Source organism: Ochlerotatus camptorhynchus, unplaced genomic scaffold (assembly GCF_037179485.1).
Source record: "Ochlerotatus camptorhynchus isolate MF236.1 unplaced genomic scaffold, CSIRO-AGI_Acam_v1.1 ptg000432l, whole genome shotgun sequence".
Taxonomy (NCBI): domain Eukaryota; kingdom Metazoa; phylum Arthropoda; class Insecta; order Diptera; family Culicidae; genus Ochlerotatus; species Ochlerotatus camptorhynchus.
The window spans coordinates 7,751,246-7,765,545 of record NW_027040918.1 but is presented as its reverse complement, the minus strand read 5'-3'; the positions used below and the strand labels follow the sequence as shown (position 1 = coordinate 7,765,545).

The 14,300-nt window shown below is 37.5% G+C and overlaps 1 protein-coding gene across 2 annotated transcripts in view; it reads right to left on the bottom strand.

Moving 5' to 3' along the window:
- Nucleotides 1-14,300, bottom strand: part of Samuel (SAM-motif ubiquitously expressed punctatedly localized protein) — a 760,488-nt gene that overhangs the window by 50,519 nt on the left and 695,669 nt on the right. The gene's annotated exons all lie outside the window — the stretch shown is intronic.

Here is a 14,300-nt window from a genome sequence, read left to right as displayed (position 1 = left end):
GTATTCATTTGGAGATGAAAAAATCACTTGAGGAGATATTTATGCAAAATTAATGTTGGTTGAAAAATATGAGACTTACAAAAGCCGAGAAAAATTTCGCTAATGCCCCTCGAAAGGGTTTTAAGCACTTAATTAGCTCGTCAAAGTATTGCCATCGCTTCGTTCGCTGAGCTGAAATTTTTGAAAAGTCCAGTCCGAAAGGAAGGGAACTCCTTTCGCCGGGTTTTACGACCGTTTGAAGTTGTCCTTTCTCGACCGAGAGCCGTCAGGAAAAGGTGAATGGTTTCACCTTTCTTCTCCGGCCAATCATCTTTCAGTTCGAAAGGAACACGACCGTAATAAAGTAACCCGAAGACAACAACAACAACAAGAACGACAGGACAGCAACAGTCAAACACTCTCCGCGCTGGCCGCATACTACTCGCTGCGGTTATGACGAGTTGTTGCTTAATTAAAGTGATAGTAAACACTTGTTTACTGTCGGGAAACATTTCGGTAATTAACTTCTCGTTTAAAGACGATGATGTGAACGCATTAACAGTTAGTTAAGGGGTGCAGGGAGGGAACGAGAGCGCGATGGATGCGGGTCCTTTCTTCGCGCTTGCTTCACCTTCCTGGGTTTAAGGGCTGCAGCCTAAGGGCTTCTGTAATCACGCCTGACAGCGAAGAACAACTGCCAAACTTGTGGGCTCCACACGGTCCAGAAGGAGAGATGATCTTTTCGACAGACAGAGAACGCAAGAACATCGTGCGGTTGTAAAAGTTCTCATTATTTTTGCATTTACCTTGTACAGATTTGCAAGCACCTCGCAAATGAGAATAATTGAGTGTTTATTATTTTTTGAACCCTCGTTGAGCAAACAACCCATGGAACATTATAAGCTTTAAAGAGGTTTCATAGTATTCTACAAGTCTAAATCATGGCCTACAGAACCTTTATAAAACCACTGTTACGTCGCAATTACTTGGGAAGTTTAGTGTAGGAATTTAGTTTTTAGAAGTTATCATCGTTTGGTTGGAGAAGTGCTTATTTGTACATGCTAAGTACATAATTGATCTTAATCAATGGTTATTAGAACATGTAATTGTGACATGAAGTAAGCTGTCCAGATTGCTACTGCTTGGTTTATAAATGCCTTGTTAGGCAAACCACGTTATGCTAACCATAAAGCCATAATCAATTGAATATAATTGGATTCAAGATGATCACCGCCAAGGATTCAATGGGTAAAGATTTTAATAGTTTGAGAAAATTGCTTCGAAAATAAATTGACCTGTACTGGAGTAGAAAATATAGCATGTAATCATAAAGCAGTCAAACACAATAGGTCTGTTCCCGTAATTTTTTACAGGTTTATGTAAGTTGCTGTAAGAAAATCATATTCTGTAGAAAATACGGGAACATACTTAAATCATCTTTCATTTATCGTATCTAGGTCCTACACGAATCGTGCTCCATCTTTTGGCGGCTTACCATCAACATCTTACTCAATCTCCTATCTACCCTATGTTTTTTTTAAACTCTTTATTAATTCATTATAAAATACACTTCATGTTAACCTAAGTGCTCCAGCTAACTTCCCAACTAACAATTTAGCAGTTTTTTTGGCTTTCACACTGATTTATTGTTGTTTTATAATGGCAATAAGCAATATTTTTAGTTTAAATACAACATTTAAAAGTGCAACACATTCTTGGTCAGAAGTTCAGCATTTTGCTGTTTTTGAAAACCTTTTAAGGTCTGGCGATAAAGTCAAAACAGGTCTGGTTTTAAAAATGAATGTAATGTGGTACTCTATCCCTGTTTAAAGCTGTTGAGTTAGTCAATCATAAACCTGCTCGGTATTTTTTTATGCCACGACATAATACTCCATAAAGGTTTTTTATCACTATAAAAGCAATTATAAAACCGTTCGGTTTCAAATGGGAACAAAAAGCATACATTGCTGCTTTTGGTGTCAATAAAGTGTATCACAAAACTCCCTACTGTTTACAAATTAAACTAAAAACATGGATCCGCCTAGAGACAGAGAAAAAATAAATCGATTTGAGCTTTTAAACGAAGAATCACAAGGAAATGTCAAAGGATAGTCGAATAATAATACTAGCGATAGTAGGAGGAATAATTGTAGCGATCCTGTCGACGGAAAGGAAAAGGACTCCAATTCCAGAAGATCCTGGGAGGCCCAGCAGCTCCGACTGAACCAGTCAACAATGACAGGAAAGCCGAATAAGAAGAGTAAGTGAATGCGGTTCACGAAGCACTGGATGTCGTCAAATTAGACGCTTTAAATTGATGGGAATACCCAAAATATTGTCTATGGCGTTTGCGTCACGATCTGAATAAACACAGACCAACCTCTTCAGAAATTGCGTTTCGATGATGATTCGAACAACATGCATCAGTGCCAAACTGGGATTGCGGAAAACTGCCGACAGGAAACTTCAGAAACTGGCAGTCAGCTGGAAACTGACTGCCTTCCGAACCATAGCAGTGGCTTCATTCGGCGAAAGGATCAACTGTTCCGAAAAAAAATCCAAGCAAGCGCACATTAACTTCCTCGCATCATCCTGGAGAAGGGGGACGATTGAGCTTCCACCTGTCCCAAGTTATGCATTCCTGATTAACTGCAATGGATGATAATCGCGCTTATCGAGGATGCCACGCAACTTGTTGATCCAACGCAGGAGTAGAAGCTCGGTGCAATGATCGAAATGTAAACAAATTTTGACGTTTAATTTTTCCAGGCACCATTAATGCCGTCAAAAAACTAAACGGAATAGGATCAAGCAAAATGGCCTCAGAATACAATTCAGTCTGCAAATTATCTTCATTAAAACCAATTTAAAACGTTTTGTATTTGTTAGCGATTTCATGAAAGCAAAATAGCTTTTTCACAATTCTAGATAAACATTTCAAAAGGTTCTCTTCATCGACTTTCACTTGCGTCAATAACTCAGCTGCAAAACCTTTCCCTGCTGTATTTGACGTTTTGGACCCTAGATAAGAACCTCCTTTATCAAACTATGTGGTAGAATTAGCGCGAAATATGTTTGCATGGCAGTGGTTATGAAAAGAGAAAGTCGATGAAGAGAACCGATCGAAGCAGATAGGACCATTTGAAATGTTCATCGAGAATTGGCCTATGGAAAATCAATTTTGATGCCACCGCCAAATTGCTATTGTTACATTTGTTTTATTATAGTATCTTCGTTTTTCAAGATGGTTTTCCATGAAAATAACTTTAATCTCATAAATTCATCAATGAGCAGTAATAGAGATACCGAAAATCATTAAATTATCTCGGCTGGACGCAATGATTAATATAAAACATAACCATTCGTTGTTTTCTAAGTTAAAATTAATAAGTAAAATCAACGATTTCCGAAGACGGACTTATTTTTTTCGTCAGAGGTTATGTGGCTTTCAGTCTTTTGATGCTCAAAAACGGGGTTTTAAGTTTTCATCTGACGTTTCGGTCACATGTATTGTGCCTTTTTCAAAGAATTAACTAAATTCCGTTTTAGTGTTAAGAGCCCATTGCCACAATTGTCACGATGTTCGGTATCGTATGTTGACCACTCCACCCAAGTAACATTACAAGTTTTATTTAGGTTTTAAAGCACACTATAAGTCTAAATCATGGTCTACAGAACCCTCATAAAACCCAAATTGTTACTTGGGCAGTTTTGCGGTAGTGGCAGGAAATTTAAAATGAACCGGCTAACAGGACTTGGGTGCAGTTTCTCGTTTTGGCGTGGACTTTAACTAAAGTTGTGACAATTGTGCCTATGCTGTGGGCTCTTAGCACTAAAACGGAATTTAGTTGATTCTTTGAAAAAGGCAAAATACATGTGACCGAAATGTTAGATGAAAACTTAAAGCCCCGTTTTTTAGCATCAAAAGACTGAAAGCCACATAACCTCCAACATAGTTCGTAACAGTCGATCCAGCCAAGAAACTTTTTTTTTATCTTCTGCAGCACATTTTACATTAGATTTAATTTGTCACCTAAAAATAGACCACAAAATGAGAACTGCTTTGATAATTTTGGTAATTCTTTCACATCAGATGAGGAAATTTAAGAAGAATTTTGAAAGATTCATTTTTGAACAATGAATTTGGAAAGATATCTGTTGATATTTGTTTGATTGATGCTTTATTTTCAGTGCGGTTAGCAAGCGTCAAAGGCAAATGGCACAAGTATTGATGCCAAATGGCTTTTTTTGTACTAAAAGTCTAAGGATTTCAAATGGTTTTCAATGCTTTCGCCGTACCCAAGCAACACAGAAAACATCGTCAATACTTTGATATTTTTATTTAAGTTGCTCAGAAAACCATTAATTTTTTTTTTCTTTATTTTTGTGATTTTTAGCCGTTACCCAAGTAACAATACAAGCTGAACATTAAGAACAGAAGCTGATTATTGGTTGATTTAAGGTGTACAAAGCTGATTAACATCAGGCTGAATACATAGTTGATTAGTAGTACATGAAGCGAATTGTATCCCAATAATCCAACCTCAATAGGTTAGCTGATCCGAAGATTGAACAAGCCTTATATAAGCTTCACAGGACTCCACAAATCAGCAATGCGTTACACATATTTTGATAGCTTGATTTGTTAAATGTCGTCAGTGTCTGTGTCACTCGTTGCATGTCCGGCATTTTAGTACTACTAAATTCACTGCCTACCTTTCTAATTACAGGCAGTGGCAGCAGTAGAGACAAGGAAAAGGAGATTTTTAAGAATAGATACAAGTAGAAGTGGTCTGCGAGGACGTCGGAAGTTTTAACATTTGTACTTCTGTGTTTTGACTGTTCGCCATTTTATATTGCACTGAATTTTCAAACCGCATTCCAAAAATATTACTCAATTATGGCACTAAAATAGCATCCAAATGACCATCAAAACAAATCGCGTGCTTGTGTCCAGGCATGGTAAATCAAAAAAAATTTGATTGCTTCATGGTAAATCAGTTACATTCATTTCGTGCATTCATGTGAATGTACATGAATGCACGAAATGAATGTAAGTGATTTGCCATGCCTGGACACAAGCACGCGATTTTTTTTGCCTCTAACTTATTTCATTAACCAAATTACGTAGAATGGTGTATGAAGCTCTTATAGGTTTTAATATGAGCTACAACTTTTGCAAACAATTGAAATCTGCATCTCTTATGCATGATTAACCAGTGCGAACAGAACCCATCATTGTTTTTCAGTGAATGTAAAGTTCATTCACTGAAAAATAATAACAAGTTCTGTCCGCTCTAATTCGTCATGCATGAGAGGTACAGATTTGAGTAATTGAGAAAAGTTTGAGCTAATATCAAACTCTACAAAAGCCACAAACATCATTTTACGGAATTCTGTTGATGTAAAAATATAGAGGAAAATGAATGTAAATGATTTTCCATGCCTACTTGTGTCCACATTGTGTTAAGTGCACTTGAAAATGAGAGGAATGTTTAACTGTTACTAGTTGTTGCTTAGGTACAATTCTGCATTGCTGTATAAAACTCTTCCGGATGCTGTTATTCAACTTAAATTTGACGTTGAAGCACGTCATACCTTTTACCACACATATGCCTAAATGGCCCAGCAGGTATGATTGACGCCTATGAATCAGCGACTGCTGGTTCGAATCCCAAAATGCAAAGGTAATGTTTAGACTTATATTAACAATATAAATATGTTAATCCAATTAGTCAGGAACAAGTTAAAGCAGTTCCAAATAAATGCATAAGATATGAAGCGGTCTTCCATTATTATTTTTGAAATAAAACTAGAAGGCTGAACAAGGGTTGGAAAAGACTGTTATTCAATGCCTTAAAAAGCTTATAATGTATATTACTGTTAAGCTTTCGGCTGATTAAAATCACCAGATTTAGATGTTTAAAAGCTGGACAAAGGTTAACGTGGTCTATGTACAGCATTTATTCAATCTAAGGCTGAATTGAAATCGATTAATCAACACTTGTTAAGCATCAAATTGTTACCTGGGAAGCTAGTTCATCACATAACACGAAAAAAAAAAACATTAAATGGTACTTGAAATACATCTTGCTGTGAAACAGTTTCAAGTTTGTTGCTTGATTTACTTTAGGTCTCAATAATGAAACTCAACTGTTTCAATGTACTGCTTGGATGACCTATTAAATAATGCATCAAATGGGAGGAGCAAACAAGTTACACTCAAATTGGTATGGAGTTATATGCTACGGTATATTGTATGATCCACTTGAGCAACAGATCTTACTTGAGTTGTGTTGCATAAAACATTATGTTTCTTGAAACTTTGGTGCAACAGAGTGTGAATTATATGCTTTTTTGTACCTTTTGAGCGATGTTACTAAAAAGTTGACGAACCAAGATGTGTTGCAATCTTGTTCAAATTAAGCGTATGAATCTATAAGTTTTCAAAATTTGTTTTGCAACCAACTGAATCAAGTTGTTACTGTAAAAGTTTGTTGCAACCGTCTAGTATCTACCATCGCTCCAATATGTCATGCATAGGAAATGAAATACCACGACGAGGCCGATAGGATTACGGATGGCGGGGGACGATGGTGATTAAAGACAGCGGCTGGCGTGGCCGTCTCTTAAACGACCGGGTGTTCAAAATGGCTAAAGAGAACGGTGAGAAGCCTGAGGTGACGTTGGATTGATTTTTGCTGGAGCTGGAGGCAGATGCGGATGTCAACCTGATACCGCTGAACGGAGATGTTGAGGATCCGTTAAAGATTGAGCTCGTATTTGCCGGAACTGCTGGCGACCAGGAAACGGCACCAGATAGCGGGTGGATTACCAAAACTAGTGGCTCCTAATACCGAAACTTGATGGCTACTGACGGAGGAGCTGCACCGATGTCACATTACTACTGACAAGTGACGCTTAAAGCACGCACATACGCAACTAATTCTATTATTGTTCAAACTACGCATATATAACCTTTTTACAGTGCCTCGAAATATGCCCTTCAAAACCTTCTTCGGGGTGGGCCAACTTGACAGATTCTAGTTTTAATGAGGTTTTGGTGGATGTAATAAAGGCAAAGCCATATTGACCAGGGTTTTATGAATGTTGTTTTATAGTTGCCTTGTAGTATTTCATAAAACGTATTATGTTACTTGAGTTACCATTCTTAATTGTTATGATACATACCTAAATGTTTTTACATTGTTCCTGCCTTGGCAATTCAGTATTTCAAGCAGAACAGCTAAAAAGGTTATCTTCCATTTAATTCCACTTAATTAATTTCGGTATCCATGGCAGATACCTATTTTGACTACAATGTGCAGTCTTCATCAGTGTCATTCCCACTGATGACACTGGTGAAGACTGCACATTGTAGTCAAAATATGTGCATGTCCCATTTAATTGGAAGATAACCTTTTTTGCTGTTTCATTTAAGCATTCTGCTAACAACCCATTCATTTTAAACAGGTTTTCTATACCTGCATGTCAGTATAACAATTGACATCTTAAAATTAAAAACTAAAACTAAATCTCATGTAAGTATAAGAGGAAATAATCATTGCAAATGAAGATTGCGACGATTTTTTTTTTTCTAGAAATTATTAACTATTCTGTTGGACATTTGTTCTAAAGTCTCAACATTCGAAATTCTATGTAGTACTGTACACGGCTTTTTCCTGGTAGTCCTGTTTATAAGAAGATACAAACATTATAATGGATCTAATGTTGGCCTATGGATCTAATATTGGGCCCATCTCTAAAAATCTGCTATTTATCAAATTTATCTAGATGAACGCGTCATTGGGACGGTGCTAATGGATATTTTTGGTTAGTCGATTGCTAAATTTATGTATGGGCCGAAATTAGGGGAATTTAGGCCGACATTACATCCATTTCCCCTATATTTGTTACATTTGACTTGAATGCCTTCAATGTGATCTTTAAAAGTTAATTGTTAGTCAAGTACTAATCCAAGATATTTCACTTGACTTGAACAAGAAATTGGAACTCCTGCATAGTGACTATGTGACTACTACTAGATTTCAAAAAGGAAGGTCAAGGCTTATGTGAAAATATTATAAGTTGAGTATTTGACGCTTTGGGAGAAATCTTCCATGTTTGTAAATAAAAAGAGAAAAGATCTCAACTTTTTTACAGTCTGCTACAAATAACACGAAAGCTTCTTCCTTTAGTGGAAATGCCTGTGTTATCGGCGAACAAAGATTTGTGGCAGCCCCAACCCACTTCCAAGTTCCATTAAGTGCATATTTAGTTCCAACACAAATTTTCGATGCGTACTCTTAGCAACTTGAAGTTCAAAAAAAGTTCCAAATAGCATCCCTAAGCATTTCTTACAAACTTCAGGCAAGACTGAAAACATAGCCACAACAAAGTTCCGAACAAGTTCACAATTCATCAAGGTGTTGTGTTTCGTATCCAATTCAGTCAGCTGGCACTGAAAACTCTAACAGTAGGCGGGACAACAGCTCACTGTAATATATCTCAGATGACGTAGCGGTTCGTGCTGAGGATTTCACGCAGAAGGACTGGGTATAATTCTTCAAACATCTACAATACTACTACTAATGCTGATAAATCAATACACGTTCATACCTGCCTTTAGAAATAACTTTAATAAAGACCTGAGTTTAGAATTAACTTGCATAAAAGTGCGAACTAAATAAACAATTGGTGTAAAGGACAAAAGCAATTTTCTAACTTACTTTCCAAAAGTTCCGTCCATGTTCCGCCAGAAGCTGCTTAGAATGCTCTTCAATTATGGCACCATTATAACGACTTAAAAATGAGGCTGCTTAGAATTCTAAAGACCACCTTCAACCAAGCTGCTTAATCTACAAATAGCCTTTTATCAGAACTTTTGGTTACTTGGGTAGAAGCTTCAACTGGAACCAGTAACGCTGGTAGATCACCTTTTCGTGGTGCGTTACTACGTACGTTTACCTTCGAACCCTAGTCCTGACAACTTCAAACTAGGAGAGTAGCATTATTCGGGAATCAAAGGAATACATTTTAGTCCTTGTTAATGTTTATGCCTTGTTAATGGTGACAAAATTCGGAGATAGCGGCGCCGGTGGTGTAGTGGTAAGCATGATTACCTCTCACTCCAGCAGGCCTGGGTTCAATCCCAGTCGGCGCCGCCGGGATGTTCTGAGGCATAACATCTCTGATCACAAGGGAAGTAAAGCCGTCGGTCCCCGGTTCATGAGTTTATGGGTCGATAGGTGGGGTCCAGGTGTGGGAGCTGCCTCCCTGGTGTCGGTAGCATTGGTGCTCAGCACGGAAAACAAATTAAGGAAAAAAAAGAACCACCCTAGCATTAATTGATACCAAAATGAGGGCTTAACTGTTAGAAACAATTTTGTAGAAGACACTTTTTCAAATGTTTCAATTTCAGGCTCTAAATGTGTCTTTCCTGCTAAATTCCCATTTTGGACCACTGTGTAATGACAAACAAGCCTGTTGTTATTACGGTTAGTTTGGTAGCAAAAAAGATACAAATGTGGAAAAATTACAAAATAAAGGGTGAAACGAGCAAAAAGTAGACACACAAAATTAAGTGTAGAAAAATAATGTTAATACATCAATCATCTATTCTATAGTTGGAGATGCCAAACGCCAAATATCAGACTTAAAATGATCATTTTATACTATCCGTTAGAGTACGGCAATGTGAAAATTGTACATAGAGAGAGAATTGTACGCTTTGTAGAGAAAAGGTCAAAATCCCCTGTTGGAGAGGGATGGTGCGGAGTATCTCCCCCCACCATCACTGGCATATTATTTTGGCAGCTTTCTTATACATGAAGCCTTGATATTGTTGAGTTCCTTTGCCTTGCAAAATACAAATTAAGTAATTTGACAAGGTACGCCAGTTTTATTTGATTTTTTGTTTACATTATCAACTTTTTCTGAATCATTCTAGTGGTTGCTCTCTATGATTGTATTTTAATTTTTTTTATTTTTATATTTTTATATTTTAATATTTTAAAAATGGCCGAGTATAATAATATATCTAAAAGTATAAGTGGTTTTTAATAAAAGGCAATACACAATTGTTCAAACATTCACTCACGTATATATTCTGACTGTTGATGCCAGCTTTCATAAAGATAATTGCTCTTCAGCTAACCAGTGCAAATCACCTGCCCAACCAAATAATTTTCTTGAAAATTTCAGCTGATTTTGTTTTACTCAAATTGTCCTGAACTAATTATGTTCCGGTTGAAATATGGAATTCATGACCAGGAAACTGTTTAAAATCAGCCTTCACAAAGAATGGTTTGAATTTAATGAATGCACTTGAAGAATTTTAAAATGCTGGTTCTCTTGTTTGGTAGCCATTTTAAAAACTGGATGCAAAATCCCAAAACCAAAAATGGCAAAAGATTTCGTAGACGCACACCTTCAAATATCAATGATTGATAATTTTCAAAGTGCACGCTAAACATAAATGAACTATAATTGAGTTGACTTCTTTTTGCTCGTTCCACCCTTAAGGGTAAATTGATACTTGAATATGTGCCGGATAACAACTCAGTCACAGACTTGTTTATCGTTGTCATGTCAACTACATATTGGGACATCCCTTAGCTAAGTCGGTAAAGGCGCAGCTACACAGCAAGACCATGCAGGAGGTGGCTGGGTTCGATTCCCGGTCCGGTCTAGGAATTTTTCTGGTTGGAAAATTTCTCGACTTCCCTGGGCATAGAGTATGATTGTACTTGCCACACAATTATATTAATGCAGAAATGGTACAGGCATCGAAAGCTCTCAAATAATAACTGTGGAAGTGCATCTAGAACACTAAGCTAATATGCGATATGCAATAAGCTTGAAATGCGAAGAAGAAGAAAAAGAAGAAGGCAACTACATATGTAATTTTAGCAATCTAAAGGCATTCTGACAAGTTAAACCAAAGATAAATTGATACCAGGGAAATGCCCGATGGCATTTAGTGGGAGTTCATCATTGGAGTTGTCAAACATTTGTCGTTGTCCTTATCGATCAGTACCTAAGCAGCCAATAGAACCAAAACAAACAACAACAATTAAGATCGGTTGAGCGAATGGTATACTCCCTTTGTTCGAACAGGGTTTCACTAACCGGCCGAGAAAGAAAATAAAAAAAAACTGCCCGGAGCGTGGTTTTCCACCTTATTTCGACGGCCTTGCATCCTTCTTACAGCGGACAACTAGTTGATGGCACACCCTCCACCTGCTGTGTATGTTCGGTCCACATGGGTCGTGAGAACTGGCCGAAAGTTTTGTTCAATCATCCGAGGATGAAGATCGTTGGTCATGACGAGAGGAGCAACGCAGTAGTTGAGTAAAGACTGGAAATGCTTTCGGCAACGTGGGGCTTTAGGTAGTGATGAACGTCGCTAGAACTATTCCACAGCCGCAGACAGTATTTGAGCAAAGTCAGGCGCACACTTTTTGCCTGTAGATTTGAAGACATACTTCCAATCTCCACGTACATCGTACGAGTTAGGCAAAGAGTGTGCGTTTGACTTGCACTGAGACATTAATGGCTCTTCATTCATTTTCAACTGCTATTCAATTTTCATACTGCCGTACTCTAACGGAACTATCTACCTACCCTCTTTTAAGACCATTCTCTAGCTAAAAAATTATCGCTTCATGTTAGAAAGCGTTTCCAACCAACTATGAAGATCGAATTTTCCAATCATGATGTTTTAAATCACAACTACCCCCCCCCCCACACACACACGCACACACACACACACACTCACACACACACACACACACACACACACACACACACACACACACACACACACACACACACACACACACACACACACACACACACACACACACACACACACACACACACACACACACAACGCAGGAGTCTTTTTTGATTAGGTCGTATGTAACATTTTTGCAAATTAGGAAAACGAGATGTTTTGATTTGGTGAGCTAAAAAATTTATATTTTTTCCATTAGATAGATCATTCTTTTAAAATTATCGACTGAGTAAAGTATTGATAGCGTTCCTGTTAAAGAACAAAGGTTTTTTTAACCAATCAATACGACGATTTGCATGTTGTGGTGTTACATTCTACCGTGCACATTTTACCGGTTTAAAAATGTATTAAAATCTGTCATATCTTAAGGAAAGCTGAGTTATCATTTAAAGGCAACTCGCAACTGTTTTGCTTTGAAGATTTACAAATTTTGCACTTTTATTAGGTCGTATGTACAGTTTTAACGTTTCTGTCAAATTTGTTACATACGACGATTGTCACCCCTCTAGAAATGGTGTGTCATATGTAACATTGAGCTATGTTTTGATCGTTTGGCACATATGACATATAGTTTTTTTTTTTATGAGAAAATGAAACAGAAATGAGCTAGTGTGCCCAAATTCAACATGTTCGAAGAGTAATCAGAGTTGTGTCTGGTAACATTCAAATCTTAATTTGCTTACGTTTGTTAGCATATTTATGTCTAATTTTACACCCTTTCTCCTCTTAGCTTTTCTGCTATGTCTAATACATGATCGGTAACAACTTCTGCTACATCATTTATGCATGTTTCCTTACATACGTCCTATTCAAAAGCACTCCAGAATGGAGCACTTCTACGGGCCAATACTCACTGACAAGCTCTTCGCTGCTCTCTTTTATGGGGTGTTTACACTTATGCTATTTCACTAGCGCTAATGAGCTAGCTGCAAAAAAGATCACTAGCATAATGTAAACAGGGCATCAGCGTCTACCAGCATGAATTTTCAGGAGCAACTGAAATTCGTGCGAGTTGGCGAGTACACGAGTGCGAGTAAATCCACACAGATGTAAACACTCCATTACCATTTACTAGTCCATCATTCCAAATGCAGACTCGGTACTTTCTGATAAGCTTTACTTTGATTTACATAAGAAAAAATCAGAATCAAAAAAGTCTTAAAAAAGTGCCAGCAAAACAAAAACATTCAGTGTCAAATGCATTGTCAAGACCAAAATTCAATGATAGAATCTTTCAAAATACATAGAAAAGATAGGAAATGGGCACTCCCTCCATTGCTACATGCCATTCAAATTTCTCTTATGTTTCGTAGAACAAATGAAATGGCAGTTACTGCAATCAACTGCAGAGTACAAGCGAAGACAACATATCAAGAAGGCTGGCAACTTTTCCATTTTCTCATACGAACGCTATGCGACAGGTACAATCGCGTCATCTGCCGCTCAAAGGTAAAGGTTTTCGAACGAATTAGATAGCAAAGATTACATCCTCATAAGAAAGAATTGTGTATTTCCTCATTTTTCTATGCGTTGCTTCTACCTTCACTCAAGCGCAGCGCTACTGTATTTGTCACTTGGTTTCTGGCAAAGTTACCAGTCTTCTTGATGAAGTCTTCGGTACAAGCAAGTTGTTCCAGAAATCAAATTTTCGTTTACAAAATTTACGAGATGATTTCCTATACGCATGGGGAAATAGATTTTGTTCGAAAATTAAGCTATCATAAGAGCACATTACAATGACGCAAAAAATTGCAAATTCTGCATACTTGTCAAACAAATCTGCAATAGAATCGTACCTGTCTTGGCTGGGCTTAGTAGTGAAATTGAAATGTTTCACATAGTAATTCGTCAAAATTTCCATACAAACATCAAACCATATGTGCAATCTCTAAACATTCATCAATCTGTACCATTTTTTGCACTGACTCATATTTTAAGGGTATGAATAAAACCGGAGGATGGTCTATAAGAATGTCAATATTTTTATTTTTCAATATGATGCCCCCTAATGCCCCATATGCCTTAGTCAATTGAGAAAGCAAATCGAAATGATGTCCTTTTGAAGTGGATTGTTGCTGTTTTCATTTCTGTAAAATATGGTCAATTGAGCTTGGAACTAGCAGCACTGATCGAACAGCTCCCTGATGGAAAAATTCCTAAGATACATTCCATATTTACCGACCCATAAGGTGCAACGGATTTCCCGATTGGCTTACCTGGAACGAGATAGAAAATACAAACATTTAGTAACAAGTTCATCTTCATTCACGTACCGAATAAACAATACAATGATGATCGTGCATTTTCCAATTCCCTGTAGACTGCCCATCTCCCGGCTCAGCTCAGAAATTCCATTCATCTTTAATAACACAATAACAACACAGGTAGCACCCGTACCCTAACCAACCGTAACATTGCGCCCGTCCAGTTAAAGACCTCATCATCATCATCTTCATCATCGTCTTCGACCGAATCGATAACCTCTAAATGTGCTCTCCATTTCCCAAACTGCGGCCACGGCTAT